A 23,357-nucleotide genomic window follows, 5' to 3' on the forward strand; every position below is an offset into this window, starting at 1 on the left:
CAAGTTAAGAAAATGCCTGATATAAAACAGAAGCGGTGGCAGCCATCTGTCTAAACGCACAGTTCTCTGTTCGCGCCGGCCTATCTTATCTCGGTCAGTCTATAAATTAATTAGCAGTCCTTCACAGGAGTCACAAACTATTTCTATAGTCTGGCTTTGGAAGGTATTTGAGTTTGCAGTGCCTGCTCCTGAAATTTACTAGGCTGTGGGCTAAAAAGAAAAGGAACTAGGAAGGAAGGGAGGAAGGAAAGCAGGGAGGGAGGGAAGGAAGGAAGGAAGGAAGGAAGGAGGCGGAAAAGAAGACAAAGGAGGGAGATTGGGATTGACATATACAAATTACGACATATAAAAGATAACTAATAAGAACCTACTGTATACAGGGAACTCTATTCGGTGCTCTGTAATGACCTATATCGGAATGGAGTCTAGAAGAGAGTGGATGTATGTATACGTATGGCTGATTCACTTCGTTGTACAGCAGAAACTAACACAACATTGTAAATCAACTATACGCCAAAACAACAATTTAAAAAAAAAGAAAAAGAAGAGAGAAAGGAGAGGGAGAAGGAAAAGAAGCAGGAGAGAAGGCAAAGGCCTTTACTTGAGGCGTCGGAGGCTCTTCACAGATTATGTGGGTTTTTATGCTTTAGTTGACTTTATCATAAGCTGTTATGGTTTCTAAAGTGATTTTACGTAGGTCATGGTCCCCTCCCAACAGAAGCTTTTAATATGCTGTAGAAGAAGCCATTATTATTCTCCGTATCTAAATGGTCTTTAACATTTTATAATCTTCATTGTTACTTAGGTAAGTAATTAACTTACTCTGTGTAGATAAACTCAGACTGCCTTCTGAGTATTCCCCCATCATATTCAGTGAACGTACCTTCACGCCTGGATAAGTAATTTAATATATTCAGTATCATAGAAGGAAAAAGCCTACTGTCTTGTTGGGTTGTTCTCAATATTAAAATACTTGACCAGTAAGTCAGAGACTGCTTACTGCAAAGGCCACCCCTCTCCGATGGTCAGAATTATTAAAGTTTAAAATGTCAAGTTTCCCCGAATAGTACTGAATATCCTTATGGTTCTTTCCATAAATTAACAGCCTGTAATTAAGAGTTCTGAGGAAAACACCTGAGCATGACTGGGAAAATGTTACGGTCCCATTTTTTAAAAACTAAAAAATCATTCTCATGTTACCTAAACTGAAAAGGAATTAAGTACCACCAGAAAGAAAGGTAGTTTTGTATTTAGAACACAGATCGCTGGGAATTCCCTGGCCGTCCAGTGGTTAGAACTCAGCGCTTTCACTGCTGAGGCCCCGGGTTCCATCCCTGGTCTGGGGAACTAAGATCCCGCTAGCCTCGTGGTGCAGCCAAAAATAAATAAATAAATAAAATAAAACACGGATCGCTAATGAGAAGCAAATTCACTGGATTTACTCAACAGAAACTGCCTTCCACACTGGGGGCGCTGCTCCCATGGTTGTGTCTGTGAACAAGCTGGGTCCCTTCCCGTACATTCCAAGTATATTTAGCAGACTTTGTGTTTGTGATGCCGTGCCTTAAAAGCACCTTGTTCCATGCTGTGTCTCCATTAGGGCATGAACTCCAGAGTGTTTACTAGATTTTTTAAATGCTTCAGTTGTTAAATGAGATAAAATTCCCAGCCAGGAAACAAAGAACTTGAGCCTCCGGGCTTTGTTGTTAATTACCAAAGTATTACACCAGTACATTCTTCTCATTAACACTTAAGCTTTGAGGCCTCTGTAAAGAGGAAGGTGGAGCCCACAGTGGTCCCACGTGGCCTTCCTGTGCCTTCTTGCTTCCCTCACAGGGGGACTCTGTCCTCTGTGCTCTCTCTCCCTTCCCCACCCTGCCTTTCCCCTGCACATGTAGCTTTTTTCCTGCATCCTTTCCAACAAGCAGCTTCCATGTTGCTGCATTTCATTGATGATTTTCGTCTGGAACACTGTATGACTTGCACTTTATAATGGTACCTTTAAATGTATATTACAAGGGGCAATCTGGATGCACAATGTCCCTTTGTCAATGTAGAGAAGGCACAGTCCAGCTATAATGTGGGACGAAATGAAAGCAGTTAGATGGGCAAAAGTTGCTTGGGTTTGGGGGTGTTTCTTTGGAGTGTTTTTAAAAGTCTTTTGAAAAAAGAGTCTCAAGCATTGGGGTGAATGTCATCAGGTCACCATTTCCTTGTGTTAGAGGATTTGGCAAAGGAGAGGCCAAGTGTGAGGATGCAGGGAAAGGAAATATATGTGGAACAGGCTGGAAAGGAACTTACTCGGGCACAGGAAGCTGGAGATCCTGGAGAGGAAATGAAGGAAAGGCAGGCAGCCACAAACTAGGCCAAGAACGGGAGTAAACATGGTCCCAGAGCCAAGTGTTCTCATGTGACAGCCATCCCTGTCTCTGTGTTCACTTGCTCTCTCCTTCCCCTGCCTAAAGATAATTGTGTCCACCCCAAGTGGGTCCCAGACCAGGCTATGTCATAGAATCATGTGAGAGGCTTAAACAAATATAGATTCCTGAGCCCCAGATCTTCTAGGGAAATTAACCCAGGCTTTTTTTTTTTTTCCCCCAGTTTTCCAGCTACTCTCAATGTGGGCTAGCTTGGGAAACACTGATATTCAAAATTTTAAGAGCTGACCATCACTCAGAAACCAGACTTGATACTAGAGAAGAGATGGTTTTGAGAAGAGTGTTTTTAATTTGATAAAACAACTATAAGTCAGCACAAACAGTCCATATCCTGTCTTATATGTTGTGCATTCATTCAGAAAGTTGATGGTTAAACAGTCTATGGATGAAATATCTCTTCTATGGAAAAGCCAAGGATGTAAGCATCATGCCTTACAATTATCTAGAGATGACGTTTTTGCCCTTTTATAAAAATCAGAGATCAGTGGAGAAATGTCTTAAGTGGGAAATCCATAAACAAACAAGACATCCAGATGAATAGGGTAAAACCACGACCAGAATCAGAAAATAAGCCAAAGATCTGTGTGCATCCTAGGAGTTTGTGGGCTGGCTGTCCCAAGTCCCACAGCCTTCAGAAGAAAATTATTCCTTTTATATTTAAATTAAAATTACTTGGACCCTTACCCACAAAGTGTTAGAGGTGGTCGAGTCCCCACCCCACTATTTTTATGGATTTTTTTATGTTGTTTTTTTGTGGGTTTTTTTGCGGTACGCAGGCCTCTCACTGTGGTGGCCTCTCCCGTTGCGGAGCACAGGCTCAGCGGCCAGGAGCGGCATGTGGGATCTTCCCGGACCAGGGCACGAACCCGTGTCCCCTGCATCGGCAGGTGGACTCTCAACCACTGCGCCACCAGGGAAGCCCATTTTTATGGACTTTTAACTCAAGTGGTTAACTCCGGTGGGATGGAATTAGTTCTCCTGGTCACTTCTTGTTCTGATTTCCCATCTTGTCTGAATTCTTAATCTCACATCCTTCTTGTGTGATATCCAGTCTGCACCAGGCCATATGTTAGCCCCTTGCCTTTGGTTCTCCGAACAAATACTGTTATCAGAGGTCTAGGGGTTACCTGAAGTACTTACATCACAACATTGCACAGCAAGCAATTTTAAAAGTTTATATTAAACAGTCTCTTTATTTTGGCCATTCTGTGATCAGGAATTTCTTATTCACTGACTCCTCCCTACCACTTCAGTCTTCTTCTAACTCGCAGATCTTATAACCTTCTGAATTCCAAAAGTGAATTGCAAATTCAAGTGTATAAGCATTTTTTTTAATTTTAAGAGATATCACCAAATTGTATAACAAATTTACCAATTTATTAACATCAGTTTATATTCCCTTCAACAGTGTTCAATACTTAATTTTCATCATTCTCTCACCAATGATAGATAATATTTGTATTTTATGTATTTACTGATATAGGCAAAATATATTATTCCAGTATTTTCATTGCATTTTTTTTTTTTTTTTTTTTTTTTTTTTTTTTGCGGTACGCGGGCCTCTCACTGCTATGGCCTCTTCCGCTGCGGAGCACAGGCTCCGGACGCGCAGGCTCAGCGGCCATGGCTCACGGGCCCAGCCGCTCCGCGGCATGTGGGATCTTCCCGGACCAGGGCACGAACCTGTGTCCCCTGCATCGGCAGGTGGACTCTCAACCACTGTGCCACCAGGGAAGCCCTGCATTTTTTTTTTTAATGAGAAAGAGTTTCGGCATCTTTTCCTAAGTTCAATGGCCAGTTATAATTACTTATCTATAAATGACTGGTTTGTTTTTTTCAATCAGATAGTTGGTAATTTTCTTCAATTTTCATATTGATTTGTAAGAACTCTTTCCATATTAGAGATAGTAACCCGTTGTTATATGTGTTGCAAATATTTCCCCGTTTGTTTCTTTTCTTAGATTTGCAGTGGTGCATCTGGTCCCACGGGGATGCCCTTGGGATTGGGATTGTTCCTAACTTTCCAATGACTTTACCTGGTACTTGCTGGGAAAGCCCAACAGATCTAAGGCTATTGGTTTGATGGGGGCCAGCCTTCTTGGTGCTGGTTTTCTTTGTTTTTCCATCTTATTCTTACTCTTTTTTTTCTAGCAAGCCTTTATTTTCTGTAGGACACATTTAGTACGTGAGGAGTATACCCAGCTGATGCTTTTTGGCCCTTCTCCTTGCCAGAAGGAAGAAATGGCAAATTCTTTATGATTGACCAGTCTTGGCCCCTTCTTTGGGTTTTCAGATCAGCTCTCTGAGCAACTCATGGGTCTTTCTTTCAGCTTCTATTCTTCTCTAAGCTTGGGGAGGAAGAAGAGCCTCTGTCAATCTGTGTCTAGGCTGACTTCTTTCCCAGAAACCCAACCTTTACTTTTGGTGTTTCTCTAGTAAGTACATTCTATTTCTTGTGTCCCCTGGAGGCCACTCTTGCTCAGGGGCACCATTTAAAATGGGCAGGCAGCATAAGCAAAAATGTACACTTAGGCCATAGGGGAAAAAAAAATCATGACCTCCCCTCTTGCCAGGCAACATTTCCATAGAAGGCGTTGTGTCCTAAATGGTGTAGGGAGTGTTTAACATTTTCATATCCCAGCTCTGTTTGTTTGTCTTCACAGAATCAGTAGCCCTTTATTTGCTTCTTACGTGGATCAAGGAGCCTATATATTTCATAAAATATTCTCAGCTCTAATAACCATTATCATGTTAAGACACATACAGTGTGATGAGCCCATAAGCATGCACTGGGTAAGAAGCCAGCCTTTCTCATCTCCAGTGTTTCTTTTTTTTTTAAATTTTTAAAATTTATTTTATTATTTATTGGGTCTTTGTTGCTGTGCATGGGCTCTCTCTAGTTGCAGTGAGCAGGGGGCTACTCTTTGTTGTGGTTCGCGGGCTTCTCACTGTGGTGGCTTCTCTTGTTGCAGAGCACGGGCTCTAGGCGCCCAGGCTTCAGGAGTTGTGGCTCGCAGGTTCTGGAGTGCAGGCTCAGTAGTTGCGGCACATGGGCTTAGTTGCTCTGCGGCATGTGGGATCTTCCCGGTCCAGGGCTCGAACCCGTGTCCCCTGCATTGGCAGGCGGATTCTTAACCACTGTGCCACCAGGGAAGCCCTCCAGTGTTTCTTATACTTTCATGTTCTTAAGAATCACCTAGGAGCTGTTAAAACAGTTTCCCTGGTCCTGCCCCCAGAGATTCTGACTTAGTAGGTAAAGGTGGAGCCCAGGAATTTGCATTTTTAATAAATGCAGACATGGTCCTGATATCTGTGGTCCTTAGTCCTGGCTTTGGGTCCAGGGCAAGATATCTCAACATTGGCACTCTTGACATTTGGGATACAACGATCCTTTGTTGTTGTGGGACTGTACCATACCCTTCAGTATATTTAGCGACATCCCTGGCCTCTAACCGTTAGATGTCAGTAGCACCCCACCCCCATTATGACAATATGACAATCAAAAATGTCTTCAGACATTTCCAAAATGTCTGGGTGGGTGGCGGGGGCGGTGGGGGGGAAGCATCAAATCACCCTTGGCTGAGAACCGCTGACCTAGGGGGAAATAAATGTTAATTGAAAACAGTTTTTACTTTCACATGCAGATGTTCATACCCTTGCATTGATTTCACTGAACAAATTAAACAAATATTTCTGGTCCCTGGTGTGTACCAAGGCTTTCATTTTAAAAAAGTGTAGCTTAATCATGGCTTCCTCTTTAATATCTTATAAGATGAAAGAAAAGGAAGTGTTCTTGTAAATTAATATCTATTGAACATGTACTTTTCCTAAATTAATATTCCCAGTAGTTTTCTGTAGAATATGCCAGAACTTTAAAAATTAACAGAAAATTAGCACTAATTAATTCATATTTAAAAATAATATTACAGTAATATTAACACTGACATTGCTTTCGGAAAGAATTCAGAATTGCTGTAATATTTCTAATAAGGAAACAAACTTGACTGGTAAATGATACATTCTAATTTAGGAATATAGGAAGAAAGTGATGATGCACTTGCCCTAATACTGTTTATAAAAATCTCACCTCTGCTGTAAGTTTAGAATTTTTCCTTGAAGAGTCTATGGTCCATATAAATAAATAAGTGTCCCCAGACATGCTCATTTCAATGTGAGTTTTCACATGCTATTAAAATGTTAAAAATAGATCACAATGTAGGGCACCCAAATATTTAACTCAGGTTAGTGCCATGAAGAACTGAAAGAAAGAGAGAAAGGAAGGAAGGAAGGAGGAAAGGAAGAAAGAAAAGAAAAGGAAAGAAAGGGATTGACTGAGGCTAAAACTCTGTAATCTCCAACCACTGGTCAGTAAATTCTGTTGAAATTCAATAGTGTAAGAGACAAACATGCAAAAAGGCTGGTGAAACAATTCCTAAATGCCAAGAAAAAGAAGCCTATAGATTTTCAGGAACCCTGAGGAGAACCGCTGAGGTCTCCATTGTAGCCTTCACTGCATCCCCACCTCCCCTTTGGTGAAGGTGTGAATAAGCCTTCAGACAGTAAAGAAGCCTTTTCCGGGGTTGATGCTATTTTTAATGTCTTTAGCTGGACAGGCTTTCTGGACAGGTCCCCGTTACCGTTTCTTGTATGGGAAATCAAGGTCCCTGGCAGTTGTCTTTCCCTGCTGTGTGTGGCAGGCAGAATTGATTCTCAGAAGAGGACCCCGGGATTTTGGCCAGCGGTTCAGAAAAAAAGCGGCCAACAGAGGATGGAAACTAGGGGAGTAAGGGGCTCTGACTTGCAGACGTGGAGAGGGAGAATCACTGGGAAATGAAAACCTTGATCATGCCTAGTGGAAAGTTGAATTCAAGAAATCTGACTACATATCATGGTTTTATTTCCTCCGCATAGAACACCTTGGTTTTAAAAATACTCTTTTCTGTGTGAGGTGTTTCTGTGTGTGTCCTCCCAGGATTTCTAGAAGGTCCATCTTCAGAGGGTCATTAACATTATTTAAATATTCATGGTGGGGGAGGGGATTACAAGCTGAAATTTCAGACAGCTTGGGAGTGGGGGATGGCTGGCCACCCGCCGGATCCAGCCCCACGCGGTGTATCAGCTGCCTCCTTCCCCACCGCTGGCTTTGTTAACACACGAGCTCTGACACCAAGCCACCAGCTGCCACAACAGGGAGGGCAGCATGAAGGCTCTGGAGAGCCAGTGAACCAGAAGCATCCCTGTCCCTCAGCCTCTGGACCACGTCACGGAGAGGCCCAAAACACACAAAGACGCGTCTCCCACCGGCTCCCAGCGGTCCTGCTTACCCGGACACAGCCTTGGTGCTGGTAAGGGATGGGGAGCTCGATCCCTCGGATAGGAACTCAGCGGTGCCGGCCTTGTGAGGGCGCACACGCAGCCACACACTTCCATATACACTCATACGCACGTATGTATACACCAACGCACACGTCCAGATGCACGCACGCCGACACGGCCACACGTGCGCTAACACAGGTCCACGTACCCAGACACAGTGCCCTCTCGCCCTCTCCCCAGTTAGGAAATACTCGTCTTCACTTGCCCCATCCCTCCATCCCTCCAGTCTATCCATTCACTCATTTCTTGGTTTCTCAGTGTGTGCCAAGATTTCGCCAAAGCCACAGACAGAAGGTGCGAGTGGTTGGGGAGGGGATATGGAAGCGGAGGGCCAGACCTCTGCCCCAGGCGCTGGGAAGGGGGCGGGGAAGGGGCGGGCTCCGGGAGCAGGCGGGCGGCGCTCCCGGCCCTCCAGCGCGCAGAGCGGCCGCGGCTCTCGGCAGATGCGCTCGCCCCAGCCGGGGCCTGCCGAACGGCTTTCCTGGGAGTCTCCCCGACGCCCCGAGTAGGAGGTAGCGGCCGCGCCGCGCTAGATCGGAGGCCGAGGACAGCGCCTCCGTCCGGCGCCCAGAGGTGGGTGTCCAAGCTCAGGCGCGGCGACCCAGGAAACCAAGTCCCTGGGGCCCCCTCCTGGTGTTGGGGCCTCGGGCGCGCGGGGAGAGGGTGGCTTGAGAGGGATTGGTCTCTTGGGAGGCCCTCTGATGCACCGCGGACTTTAAAGGGCTTTTATAGTCCTTGCCTAGTGGAGCGTGTGCGGGGCGGGGGCCTGGCTGGAAAGGGCTGTGACCCTGTGGCTTTGAATTCCTAGGTTTGGGGGAGGGCCAGCTTTTGGCTGCTTTATTCAATACTTACTTATATATGCTTTAAAAACTAAACTTAGGAATACCACCTCCCTCCCACCCCCTCCGCCAAACACACACAGAGTCGGGCTGTACAGGAAAAGCAGAGAAAAATCAAAGGTCGGTAACCGCCTCTCCAGGCCTGGGAGCCGCGGTAGATGGAGCCAGCGGTTCCAGCTGGAGAAGAAGGCGCGCGTCCTGACTCCTTTGATGGTAGCGCTGGGGGCGTTTTCAGAAATCAGGAGCTTTGCAGGGAGACTGAGGCCGAGGAGGGCTGGGTTCTCAGCCAGCTGGAACCTTTTGGAATGGGGTCCAGGGAGCTGCTGCAGGAGGAGGGAGCAGCCCTTCTGCGCGCGGAGGGAGGGGGAACCGGGTCCGAGCTGAGCCTGGAAGTTCGGCCTGAGGCTGGGACCCCAGCTATTAGGCTCTGGTGTTTTATCCTGGATAAAGCCGGAGGGAAGGTCTCTTTGGCCCCCTTTGTGGGGACACTGTGGGGAGTCGAGGGCGCGGATCGTGGTGGTGAGCGCTGGGGCAAGTGTTCTGAAATCGCGGTGGAGGCGACGCGCCTCCCGGGATAGGAGCTAGGAGATACTGGCGGCCCTGAGAAATTCTAGAGAATCGTAGCGGAGAACAGGGTACTGAATGGACGTCCGGGAGAGCGGGCTGTCCGGGAGCCCGCGGAGGGAGGCGAGGCGGGCTGGGGAGCGGTGGGGTTAGTGGCCGGTGAGGGCGGAAGGCGAAGCGGCGGCTGCAGGCGGTGGGGAACGAGGCGGAGCGTGGGCCCGCGGGAGCGGGTCCCGCAAGCTGGTTTCTGAGTTTCCCTGGACGGATGCGAGACGGCCAGCATTGGGGATCTCTCCCTGATCCGCAGAAGGGGGCGTCTGGGAGGGAAGTGACTCGTGTAGAGAGATGGTGGCTTATTTCTTTAGACCCGGTTTCCCGCGCGGGGCAGTAGTGGTTTGGCAGATGTCTGCCCTTCCCTGTAGCAGTACCTAACCCGCCCCGCCCCCCGCCACGTATTTACCTGTAAAAACAACACACACACACACACACACACACACACACTCACTCTCTCTCACTCTCTCTCTCTCTCTCTCTCTCTCTCTATCTCTCTCTCTCTCTCTCTCTCTCTCTCTCTCTCTCTAGCATATCCCTCAGTCTGCAGACAACTTCTCAGAGGAAGCCGTCTTCCGTCTTATCACCCGTCACAGGCACCTGGAGGCTGAATTAGGACAAACCCACCACTCACCAGTGTAACCCCAGGGGACTTGCTTCCTTGGCTTTGTTCTAATTGAAGAGAGTTAATTTAAGCATCACACTTTTCTTCCTGGAAATGTTCGCAATTTAATTAAACACTCTCTTTCTGCTGGCAGCCTCCTCAACTTTGATCAATAAAATTTCAGAGTAACAGGTCTAGAAATGAGGCATATTTAGTAAGGAGTTCACTGCTTCCTTTTAAGAATTGAAACTTGCCCTAAAGCACCTCTAAATGGCTGTCCGATGCCTGCGCTCTGCTCTCCAGTTTTGATATAGGTAGGCTCTTTGCTTAAAGGGCATCTTCTCCTTTGAGTGGCCACACCATGGGTCTTGTAGGCCCTGCAGTTATTTTGAGCTGCACTAATAAAATTAGTCATGAGCCAGAAGAAATGAAAGTAATATACCTTGGGTCTCCAGATACCTTACCTAATACACTGGGCAATTAAGTGTTGAGATGCTTCTCTGGCAGTGGAGTTCATTTTTAACTTCTTTCTGGGATGCCAAGATGCTAGTGTGAGACTGGGCTTTGAGATGGGACAAACATTTTGAAATACCCATTATCTCATAGTTCTGGCATGACAGTTGAAACAGTTTCCTGCCTGCAGAGTTCAGGGCAGTGTTGTCAGAATTTATTTCACTTTCATAAGTGGCTCCTTCTGCCTCACTAGCCTCAGGGTCTCTGGCTGATAAAGTGGAAGAGGTTGTCTTAATTTAGTTATCAAGTGAGGGGAAAATGATCCACTGGTTTTATTTCTAAACGTTTCAACATTTCAATATAGAAATTACATATTAACTGTTGTTTCTAAAATGTTAACACCCTGGACTTTCTAATTAATTATGATAATTATGGGCTAGATTCTGCTGTCTTTATAGATTTGGTGGACTCTTAAAACACCCATGTCCTAGATTTCTATCAAGGTTGTCATCACAAGTCTCTACATATTAGGAAAATGAGAAATGTTTCAAATAAAAATGCAATTGAATTTGGACAGGGGTTGTGTTGAGGGATTTTAATGATTAAAACAGGAGCATGTTGAAAATTGACTCTGAAAACCAGTTTCATTTTTAAATTTTATACATTTCTCAGCACTGGTATGATCTGTCATGAATTAGCCTCTGGAATGGCTGTCCTTTGATCCTGAGAGACATGGGAGTCACCATTTGCTTAGTTGATTGGTCAGGCATCCTGTGTAAGCTATTGGAAGTTTCAGATTGATTAATATACTTATCAGGTTCAACAATGTTAGTAAGTCTTGCTAGAAGATTGCATCATTTTTTTGGTACTGTGCAAACTTGACACCCGGAGGCAGATTTGCTGTGATGCTAAAAAAACTTAAGCTTCCGAGCCTTGCGCTAGCACCAGCCTCATCCAGGAGCACCTTGGGTGGCTTGGGCCTGAGGGAGGCAGTGCGTCCATCAGCCATCAGGGGAGATAGATAGGGAGGGAGGGAGGGAGGGGGAGAGAGAGAGAGAGAGAGAGAGGGGGAGAGAGAGAGAGAGAGAAATATCTTTGTTAGATAATCACCTTCTAAGGATATATGACTGCTGTTAAGTTTTGGACATATGCCCTTCAAACACATTTTCCAGGAAGATATTATTATAGAAAAGTTGAAATTATCTCTGTTGTAACAGGAAAATCCACTACAGGTTTCCCCCACTTTCTGAAAGTTCACATTAGTGCCACTTAGCTTTTACTCAGGATCTACATTTCGCTAACCAAAAGAAATCCAAAGAAGATTTTCCCTTCTATGAAGAAGCTGTTACCGAACTAGTGTAGTCTTTGGTAAAATGGAAGTGTCTGCTGTAACATGAAGTGGGAATGCTCTTTGCTTCATGCCAGTTCAGCTTACCAAAGGTTTCATAAGAGTGGTCTACTTTCAGATAGTGGGACAAACCTGTATTTTGCTCAAAAAGGAAAACTATAGAGTATGTTTGTGTGATTTAAGTAGGACTTGATCAGTTAGAATACTTAAGAACTAGAGTGCTCTAATAATTTCAGTAACTGAAATTTAAACTTGTCTTAAACATTTATTTCAACTGTTGTTGATGAAGATGTTTCTAAGATGTAATAAATGACTACCCCGCCTCGACTACTTCTTGCCTTAGTGAGTTGACCGTGGTGAACGTACTGTTGTCCTTCCCTTGACCGTTCAGGATTTTGTAGTCTCAGCGTGATGTTAGCGTAGATACAAATTATAATTTTTAGAAGTGTAGAAGTGTAATCGCCAAACCTTGTGCAGTACAGACTCTGGAGGCTGGCTTTTGAGAAAACTAAAATCCCAATATAAATGTTATTTCTGTTCTTTGCCCCAGTCTCTGAAAGATGAGCGCCAGAAAAACGAGTTAATCAAGACCTTGCCTTCTTCCTACAGTAAAACAGGATGCGCTTTCTCCAGGGTTCAGCCAGAGGTTCTTTATTCCTTTTGAAGTGAATTCAGAGATTGAGGAGGTGCAGAAGAGGACAGACAGCATGGGCGGAGGGACTGAGAGCATCCTTGGGCCCATTGACCTCTTTTTCCCTTTGGTACTTTTTTTTTTTTTTTTTTTTTTGCGGTACGGGGGCCTCTCACTGCCGTGGCCTCTCCCGCTGCGGAGCACAGGCTCCGGACGCGCAGGCTCAGGGGCCATGGCTCACGGGCCCGGCCGCTCCGTGGCATGTGGGATCTTCCCAGACCGGGGCACGAACCCGTATCCCCTGCATCGGCAGGCGGACTCTCAACCACTGCGCCATCAGGGAAGCCCACCCTTTGGTACTTCTCTCTCAAATCCAGGAGCACCAGTGCTATCAGGCCTTGGGGGGGACACGTTTGAGTGGAATCAAGGAACATGTAAGTGGCATTTGTTCCTTTCTTGGTTGGAGTCTCAGAAAGACTGCATGGGCCCTGCAACTGGAAAAGGTACCCTTTGGAGGTAGAATGCTGAAGGTTTCCTTATTCAGGAAGAGGATAGGGATGGGGATGAAATGATGGAGCTTCCCTCAAGTGGGTTTGTTTGTCTGTTTGTCTTGGAAGATACATGTCCGAGTTGGGGGAGTCATGGTGTGAACGCCAAGGAAGGGGAGAGAGCTGTAGAACTTGGTGGGGGTGACACTGTCCTCTGAAGCCCCCTTTTCAGGGACTTTGTGGTCGGTTGGATGCTTGATTGGAGCAGATGGGGTGAGCACAGCCAAATACACAGATACTATATCTAACGCCCCAGTTATCCAGAGCCATGGCAGGGCCCAAACTCATTAGTGCGTTGGCCAAATTCTCTATAAGATCTACAGCATGTCACATAAACTGAGTCTTAGTTCCTTCATCTATAAAAAATGGGATACGGAGAAGATTAGCGTGGCCCCTGCGCAAGGATGACATGCAAATTCATGAAGTGTTCCATATTTTTTATACATACCACTATATATAAAATAGATAACTAATAGGGACCTACTGTATATCACAGGGAACTCGACTCGATACTCTGCAATGACCTATATGGGAAAAGAATCTAAAGAAGTGGATATATGTATATGTATAGCTGATTCACTTTGCTGTATAGCGGAAACTAACGCAGCACTTTAAATCAACTATACTCCAATAAAAACTTTATAAAAATAATAAATAAATAAAAATAAAAAATGGGGATACCAAAACTTACCTACTTCAGAACTTAAATGAAATAGGTATGGAAGCACCTTGAACGTGTATTCTTCCCCAAATTGGTTGTTTTCTTTAATTAACCAACATCTTCTTTCATCTTTATGGCAGATGCAAATAAGTAAACAGTTTTTAAAGTTAATTTAATTTCATTTTTTTTTTGCGGTATGCGGGCCTCTCACTGTTGTGGCCTCTCCCGGTGCGGAGCACAGGCTCCAGAGGCGCAGGCTCAGCGGCCATGGCTCTCGGGCCCAGCCGCTCCGCGGCATGTGGGATCTTCCCGGACCGGGGCACGAACCCGTGTCCCCTACATCGGCAGGCGGACTCTCAACCTCTGCGCCACCAGGGAAGCCCTAAAGTTAATTTAAAAAAATTCCAGCAATTGTGTAGCACATCAGTTGTTCATGCTTTACACTGATCAGATCCAGAAGCTTTGGGCACAGAGGTTCTCCAGGCCTGACCTCCACGCCCACCCCACAGCCCCCTTTTGACTTGGGGAACCTAGCTGACATCCTTCTCGTCCCCTTACCCCTGAACACTTGCACTGTTGTATCGAGGCTTCTTCCAGTCTTCTTTACTTGCTCTCTCTTGATGCTTCGAGTAGGTCAGAAATTGCTTCTCAATGGGAAAATGGACCCAGATTTTCAGGACCCTAATCCTGGGCTTTAAGCTCACTCAGTGACCGGCAGTAGGATGGGGGTCACTGGGATTCCCCTTCACGAACTGCTGCAAGCTTCTTTGCCAGCTTTCATGAGTTTACTCTGTCATAAGGCAGGAACATAGATGAATGTATTAAGTAAAGATTTGCCACGAGTTTAAAATAAAAAAGGTTTTCAGAAGAGCCTGAGAAGCGAAGTGAATTCAGTCCTTTGTGTCTCATCATTGAACTTCTCACAGATTTGCAGTAGAGCTGGCTGTTTGGATGGTGATGTAGCAGCCAGATGAGGTGGGCACACCAGAAACATTATTTCGAGTTAATTCTTAAGTGCTACGCATCATTCTTCTTAACAAACACATATAAAAGGTAACCTCCACCCTTGGTCCAAACCTCGCCGCCAATTTCATGGTGCCACGCCTGTGTTAGGATGAGGCTGTGCGTTTAAGGAAGTGAGTCGGTTAGGAAAAGCAGTTGGGGATTCACAAACAGCATGACTGAAAAAGCAGAACACTGTAGCACCTAACCCAGTTTGTGATGCGCCTGTGAAGTTTTATTTTTAATCACTGTCTGCTGGAGGGAAGTCCCCCTCAGAACGTCACCGCAGGGGAAACTGTCCAGCTCAGGGCCAGTGACTCTCCAGTGTATGTACCCTGTTTAAGGGCCTCAGCCCTGCATGAAGACCCAGTTTCCTGGGAACTTGCCTGTTCACTTGAGCAGCATATCTGGACATGTGTTGCATCACCCCAGTGTCCATAGAGTGTCCATATGGTACAGACTGTCAGCATCACCCGTGTGGGAGGAGCCTGGATACTGCCTTTTAAACTGGTTTTGCTGGTGATGCCAAGACCAGGGGATGGTGGCAATCCTGGTGCTCTGTCAACAGGTCTGTGAATTCTACTTGCACATTCTGCCCTGTGGAGCACCCAGCGTCCTTATCTGCTACGTATGATTGGCGAGCAGTCGAGTCAGTGTATATCAATGGTGGTCCAGAACTATTAACCTCCCTTTGAACTACATAAGGATGTTTTTTCTTGCTCTGCGTATGCTTTAGCGAGGAAGCCTTGAAAAGGATTATTACTGTGCAGAGCAAGGATAAACAGTGATGCTAGAGCAGTTTTTCCTGGGTTGTCAGAGGGTGCTGGACTGGACGTTACCCCACAGGCCTTAGAGCGCCCTGGGTTGGTGAGGTTTAGAGGAGAACTTTGCCAGACCTTCCAGGGTTATTGTGTTTTGTCGGTTAGAAGGAAGAGTGTGTGCGTGGAACTGGTACCCATACCACTCCAAGTTCTGTGAAAAGAGAGCATTTCCTTAGGTGGCCATCCTGTCCATCGCCATGGCTTTCCCCAGGGTGTTTGTGATGATCCTGGGGGCCTTGGACTGAGCTAGCGCTTCCTGCAGCAGAGACCAGCCCTGCAGACTCTGGGGCAAGCCCCGACCCTCAGATGCCTTTCTTTCCACCCAGCCTGACCAGCCTCAAATGCAGAGCTCTGCCAGGGCCGCCTGAGCCCCGCACCTGGGTGTAGGTGGAGGAAGGCCAAACCACACTTTCCAGTAGGCGATTAACTGCCGGCTTGCTGCCCCTCTCCCAGCGCAGCTGACTGTCTCGGCTTCTGTTCTCATGACGACATTTGCACAGTGGAATCATGCAGAAACTTACTTTGTTTGGAGCAATGCCTCCCATACATTTTTTCTGATACAGCCTACAAATGGAGAAAGACACCATTGTTGAGCACTTTTCGTGGGGGGTTGGGGATGGTGAGAGAGTGACTTTCCCAAAGGAATACATCGTACTTAATATTCTAGAAAAATCAAGTACTACACAACCCTGAATTCAAAAGCTCTCTCTGTATGTATGTTAAAATCAAGGTCTATGTGTCATGTGCCGTGTGATCCCAAGGCTGTATTTAGCCTGGCAAATTAGTATTTTTGCATTAGAACATTTTATCCTCGCAAAGGATAGCAAGGATTCTCCCCGTACACAATTCCAGATGAGTAGAATTCATTCATTTGGGGAGGAATATGAAGAAACTGTTTTGGAAATTGAGATCCAACCCACAGCACTTGCGATTATTCCTGTTTGAGATCATTTTTCCTTTTGAGGAAAGTTTAAATCAGTGTTAAATGCAGCATGGAGGTGGACCCAGAGAGTGGGAGGCATTGCTTTCGCATGAAATCACAATGTGTACATTGTTGAAAAATATTCTTTTCATCGTATGCTTCATTACCAAAACCATTCACAGCCTCCAGAGGACGACAGATGTTATGGTGTAAGCAACAGAGAGAGTATAAACTAGAAGAAAGGAAAGGGAAGAAATCCCTCCTTCTCCAACCACCCCTCAGAATGGAATTGAGTTTTTTTCTTCTAGGGAATTCCCTGTAATCCCCAGGGATGGCTTGACCTTGAGGTTTCTCGGCTTGGTGCTGGGAGGAGCTAAGAGGAAAAGGGGAGGGAATTAACATTTTCTGAGCGCCAGACACCAAACTGGTTGCTTTATCTTCAGTGTCTTACCTAATGCTAGCAATCACCACCATTTTTCAAATGAGGATGCTGAGGCCCTGGGAGGTTATCAGGTAACCAGCCGAGCTGTGCAGACGCCAGCCAGTTTTCTTACGCAGTTCTCCCTCTTGTTACTAAACCAGCGCTAAAGGGCCCTGGTGCTCAGAGTGTGGTCTGAGGACCGGCGGCATTAGCATCACCATTACCCAGGGGCTTTGTTGAAACTAGAGAATCCTGAGCCCCATTCCAGACCTGCGGAGTTGGAATCTGCATTTGTAACAGAATCCCTAGGGACTTGTGTGCACAGTATGGTGTGAGAAGCTCCACTACCCCGGACCTGGAGGGCGAAGGTCTGGCAGATACCACCGAGAAAACTAGCCAAACCTCAGGACTGCGACCAGCAGACTGACTTGAGGGATTGGTCTATCTGGGAGCGGGGATGGGTGCAACTATGAATAGAATCTAGCAGGATGCAGCTAAGCATCTTAAAATGCACGGGATGCCCCCCTCCCCTCGCAACAACGAACTATCTTGCCCCGAATGTCCACAGTGCTGATGCTGAGAAACCCAGATCTAGTCGTCCATATCTGGAATTCACATCCTGTAGATATGTTTCCATGGCTTCCGATGCCTGCAGCTCTCTAGCAAGTGTAACTTAGATGATACTGATTGCATTTTGCTATGCAAATGTGATTCTCTTTACTGGGACTTGGAAAGAGTAAAAGAGCTGAAATTGCAGCATGATAGATTTCTGTTAGGGTTATGAGAGTGTCTGGCTCTGGTACCCAGGATGTTGCAGAAATGTTTCTGAGCGTGGGGGTCACTCCGCTCCGTCCAGTCCTGCCTGGCAACAGTACCTTTTGTTTGTTTTACCCCCCAAACTTACCCAGGCCTCTGTTCTATTTCTCAGCCTCCAAGCAAGCTGTGTTGGGTCAGCCGTGATACCTGGAGGCTGGGGGAGGAAAGGGAATAAACGCAAGACTGGTGAAGGGAAGCAAAGCCTCTTTCCTACCACCTTGCCTCCCTGCCTGCCCCTGGGATCTACTCATCTCCCCCTTTTCTCACTCAGCTCCTCTAATTCCAGCACCTCCACTGACAAACACCTCTCCTCTCCTCTCTCCCTGCCCCTTCTCTTTCTCTCTAGATTCTGGTCCAGAACATCTGGAACTCTCTCCCCTCCATCCCCTCTGCCTCCCTCCCTCCTTTTCTCTCTGTCTTCCGTTTGTGAGCTGAAAATCAACCTGAATCACGACTGGGAAGTGAAACCAGGATGCCCAGTGTATATTAAGGGAGGGAAAAGTTTTGAACTGAAATTCTATCCGATAAAGAACCCTTGGCATTTATCTCCGTCAGAATGGCTACAAACACCTCTACCTACTTTCTTGTTCTACTCTGATTAAAACTTGCTTTTTCTCGAGCTCTAGAGTTGGAAATCAGAATTCTTTCTTGGTTCTAGTGTGTTTTCCAGCTTTCTTTCACTGTCGATGTTATAACGATCATTTTCCTATACTTTTAAATGAACATTGTCATTGAAGTAGATTGTTCTCAACAAGTTTTAGATTTATCACCGAGGCATCCCAAGGAGAAGAAAATCTCTTCGCAACTTCTGTGTACCTTCTTTTCATAACTCTCATGATCCTTTGCAAATGAAAGGGGACGCCTTGGGGAGTGACGGCAGGCTACACAGAACGTCCAGCTCCAGCATTTGGAGCCAGAGGCTGGGGCAGATGAAGCTGGAGTGCTGGGCTTCTGGCCAGAGTGGAATGAATCTTCCCAGCACTGGGAAGCCTGTGTTTTTCCAGCAGACCAGCTGATCGGCTCCAGAGGGCTTTAAATTGGGAAATGCGGAGTTCTGGGGAACAGTGGAAATCAGAGAACAGGAGATTATGGAGGATTATTGGTTATGTCACAAAAAGGGGGAGATTTGACATCTGGTAACTGATTCCTAGTAATTGTTTTGAGAAAATAATCGGGAAATCAGTATTAGAAACAATTTTGTCTTTAATATGAGTCCTAAAGGTGTATAAATGAGAGGAAGAGGACTTTCCTGGTGGTCCAGTGGTTAAAACTCTGCACTTCCACTGCAGGGGGCGCAGGTTCAATCCCTGGTGGGGGAACTAAGATCCCACATGCTGTGCATTGCGGCCAAAATAAATAAATAAATAAATAAATAAATAAATAAATGAGAAGAAGAAAACCTTAGAGGACTTTGTCCCCCGAGGTACCCCTCCTGTCTTCAGCCCACACCCTCTAAGTGTGTTGTCACGTCTCATGAACGCCTCAAGGGTCCTCTTGGGCTTGATAATGTATGCCATCTTTTGAAAGATCCACTAAATTCTTTGGGCCACAAATTATGCCTTTCAAAATTGTCCTGGAAGAATGCTAGTAAGAATCATTACACAATTGACTACTGCAAATCCTTGGACACATACAGAGTAACAATTACTGGGGCTTTATGAAGAATGGGTCCAAACCAAGGGCACAGTTTACATGAACAGAGGGAAAACATAATTCAATATGTGTACAATTGAATAAAACCTTGAACCTTTAACATGGGCCCATTTTCATACACAAATTGGGATGAAGCTTCTTTTAAAAGAGCGTAACTTTGAAAAAGCTCAGATTTTCATATTTCTTCAGTGAGTTGAATCTTCCATAAGTGCAGATACTGGGAGATTAAAGGGGATTTAAGATGCTTCTGATAATGAATATTCATTGAAAATCAGACCCTCTTCCAAGTGCCACATATGAATCGCCATCTTTCTTTCTTTCTTTTTTTTTTTTTTTTTTTTTGCGGTACGCGGGCCTCTCACTGTTGTGGCCTCTCCCGCTGCGGAGCACAGGCTCCGGACGCGCAGGCTCAGTGGCCATGGCTCACGGGGCCCAGCTGCTCCGCGGCATGTAGGATCTTCCCGGAGCGGGGCACGAACCCGTGTCCCCTGCATTGGCAGGCGGGCTCTCAACCACTGCGCCACCAGGGAAGCCCTATATTGCCATCTTTAACCCTCGTAACGTCCTCCTGTTGGGAAGATACCAGTATTAGAAATTTTTGTTACAGATGAAGAAACTGAGCACAGCGGTTTAAGACAAGGGCGTGTATCTAGTAGCACAGTCAGAACTTGAATCCTTGTAGTCTGGCTTTTATACACAGTCTCTTAATCTTTACCAAACTTATTCTGCCTTCTTTGTACTTAAGACAAACTAAACTTGCCGTCTCCTACTGCAGTTGAGGGTATGGGTCTCAGTCCACAAGCAAAGGCTTGCAAAAAACGTAGCATTTTATAACTTTTGTAAATTAACTATTTTGTCTCCAAGGCTTCAGTCTGTCCGGCTAATAGAAAATTTAACCTCAGTTATCTTGGGAAGACGCCCACCTTATGATTGCATCCAAGGTCTAAGGTTTTAGGAAAAGGGCCATCTAGACACCTCCCGACACCGGTTTTAGTTGTGATTTCCAGTCACGTGTCTATATTGCTTTGACTGTTTCTGTCCCCATGGGCAAGTTTGAGGCTCTCGGCTGTTCCACACAGGCATGGGATGGAGCCTGGAATCCTTGGCAAATCTGGGAACCTGGAGCCTGGAGTCTTTCCTCTCTGAAGTCTTGCCAGCTCTACTGGGAGCTTCCAGGGAACAGAGCAAAACACCCAGAGGTAGAGGATGGAAGGGTGCTTTCTAGAATGCCTTGCATAATCTTGTCTATAGCTTAGATTTTTACAAAAGCTAGGAAGAACCTTGACTCCTTGACACCAGATCTCCAAAGCAAGCATCCTGCTGGCTGCCTGCCTGCCTAAGGGGGAGGAAGGAGGAGAGCACGTAAAAGGAGAAGGCATTCATTAAGATCTCAGAAATATTCATGGACTAGAGTGGTGGTTGCCAGGGGCTGGGGGGAGGGAGGAATGGGGAGTTAGTGTTAAATGGGTACAGTTTCAGTTTTGCAAAATGAAAAGAGTTCTCTGGATGGGTGGTGGTGACGGTAGCAGAACAATGTGAGTATACTTGATGCCCCTGAGCTGTACACTTGAAGATGGTTAAAATGCTGAATTTTATGTTTGTATATTTTACCACGATAAAGCATAGTCATCCACACAGAAATTTTATTTCATTGGTACCAATTTTGACTTTTATTAAAAACAGTCAAAAGATAAATCCAAATGACAGAAATAGAAAATAAACATCACCATCAAAAAAAAAAAAAAGTTCATGAAAAACTATCTTTGGAAAGCTAAAGGAGAGCAGTAGATTTGAATCCTCCAGTGGTGGGTGTGTTCACTTCCTTCAAGGGAAGCGCTGGTCTTGTCTGACCTCTGAGCCCAGCCTTGGTCTTGAAGACAGTGGGCCCCGAACACCCAGTGGTAAAGTGGCCTCAGAAAGTGTTTGAGGTCCAGCTGGTCCATTCCCTTGAAGAACACTCAGCAAGATGGGCCTGTGTGGTTCATGGTACCCTCTTTGGAGCCCACGGGACTGATTCGAAGAGGAGAACATGTGTTGAGCTGTGTTTTCCTACTGTCCAGGCTGCTCTCTGGCCCTGGGATGAGGGCAGCTCCATTACCACACCTCTGTCATCAAAGGAATCCCGAGTTGTCACATTTCTCAATATTGTTTCCTTTGCAGATTAATTCTGGTTTGTCATATTTCCAAGGTGGAAACTACCTCTCCTCGCTTTTTTTTTTCCCCCACTGTAGCTCCATGATAAGGGAAATGATGGCTGCCTGGACTTGTCTTCCAGCATCCAGGGCACTGTATATCTGGGCCCTGCAGGGGCCCAAGCTCTGAAACAGGAAGAGGTGCCTGTCGAGGTCTCGAAGACACACTTTCTTAGAGTTTGCTGTCTTCTCATGCTTCCCCGGCTGTCAGAAAGGGCATGAGAGTGACCTGGGGGTTGCGAGGCTGTGGAAACACAGTGGGGGCAGCCTTGGATGGCTCTTCCCCTCTGTGGGCTTTGGCGTCACCCCAGCAGGGTGACTTCCAGGCGGAGGGCCAGCTCCCCGACACCCATGACAGCAGGGTCCCTTCTGCCTGCCGGCCCTGAGAAGCATGCTGGGGCATTTCTGTGATGGCACTGCTAGTTCTTCCCCTTGCCTGCTTGTTTGTCATTTTAATTGTGGTGAAATACACGTAACATAAAATTGACCATCTGGACCATTTTCAGTCACATTAAGTACATTCACATTGTTGTGATACCATCACCATCCATTGGTCCACAGAACTTTTCATCTTGTAAAACTGAAACCCTGTACCCATTAAATACCAACTCCCCCTTCCCCTCTCCCCTTCTAGCCCCTGGTAACCACCGTCTACTTCTGGTCTCTCTTAGTTTGGCTACTCGAGGTAACTCATCTAAGTGGAATTACATAGTATCTCTCCTTTTGTGACTGGCGTAATGTCCTCAAGGTTCCCCCATGTTTTAGCAGCTGTTAGAATTTCCATCCTTTTTCATATTGGTGAATTATATTCCAGAGTATGTCTATACCATATTTTGTTTATCCGTCATCCATCGATGGACACTTGGGCTGCTTCCACCATTTGTCCCACCCTTGTTGTTGAGAGGCATGAGCCATCTGTGAAGTCCTCTGGAGATCAGAAGAATTCCCCAGTCCCTACTTTCAAGGAGTTCACTTCTCTAGCAAGTGCCAAAGTACTCATACAGGAAAAACTAAATCACAGTAAATCATCGTATATTATGAGACATCTGTCAGGACATGTCACAAGAGGATGTGGATTTGCAAAATGCATGGCTTAGAGAGAGTACACTCTATAGTGTGGATTCCAGAGGTAGGTAGCCCAAGCCCCAATCCTGGCTTTGTCTTTAGTATCCATGTCACTTTGGGGGAATTATTGAATCTTTTCTAAGCTTCAGTTTCTTTCAGTCTGTAGAATGGGGATAATAGTACTTTCCCCATAGAGTTGTTGGGAGGTTTAAATGAGAAAACATTGATAAAGAGTTTAACAGAGAGCCTGGCATGTGGTTAGCATTCAAGACTAACATATAGAGGAAGCAACCTATTAGCCAGTAAATGCCAGTCAGTTCTTTTTAATATATTGTTCTTGTTCTCTTAATCTGACTGTAAACATTAGTATCTGCATTTGCCACAATTTCGCAAATACTTGGTTCCTATTCTTTCCTCTTCATCTCCTTTTAAGATTATGGTAGTTTGCATGGTAATCGATTTTGGAGATTCTCAGATTATTCAGTAAGAATAAGCTGTTTTTATCAGATAATTGATAATAAAAGTGAATATGGCCTGGCTTTCTTATCCATGGGAGGATATAAAATGAGGAAGGGAATGACCGTTAGTAGATAACCTTTATCTAACTGGCGAGGGAGTTAGCTTTCCCTAACTCTGGGCCCCGTAGGGAGAGGGGGAGGCCGGGTTCCATCTCTTGGTAACGTAGGTCTGATAACATTGCCTAAGTGGCTGTTCTCTCAGTTAAAAATTTCATATTTAGATTATTTTAATCTCGAAGATGGAAATACTCTCATTTTTTCTAGTAATGCTTAAGAAAACTTTAAAAAAATAAATTGATAGTTTTGCTGAATGAAATATTTTTCTCTTCAAGGGTGCCCTAAGGCATTCTAGAATGTAGGTCTAAGGCACGTCATCTGGCTGGTGCATTACTTTATTCTATTCCTGTTTGTCTGCTTGGTATTTCCAACCCAGG

The 23,357-nt window shown here is 45.6% G+C and overlaps 1 protein-coding gene across 12 annotated transcripts in view; it reads left to right on the plus strand.

The window, feature by feature from the left end:
• Positions 1-23,357, plus strand: part of PALM2AKAP2 (PALM2 and AKAP2 fusion) — a 619,204-nt gene that overhangs the window by 498,590 nt on the left and 97,257 nt on the right. Inside the window, exon 1 of one of the 12 annotated variants that reach the window (XM_079926220.1) lies at positions 8,127-8,387. The exons of the other annotated variants lie outside the window; for them this stretch is intronic. The gene's annotated coding sequence lies outside the window, so the exon portion shown is untranslated. Of the gene's footprint in view, positions 1-8,126; positions 8,388-23,357 lie in introns of those variants that run through there. 12 annotated transcript variants of the gene reach the window in all.

Source organism: Stenella coeruleoalba (genome assembly GCF_951394435.1).
Source record: "Stenella coeruleoalba genome assembly, chromosome: 7".
NCBI classification, from domain to species: Eukaryota; Metazoa; Chordata; class Mammalia; order Artiodactyla; family Delphinidae; genus Stenella; species Stenella coeruleoalba.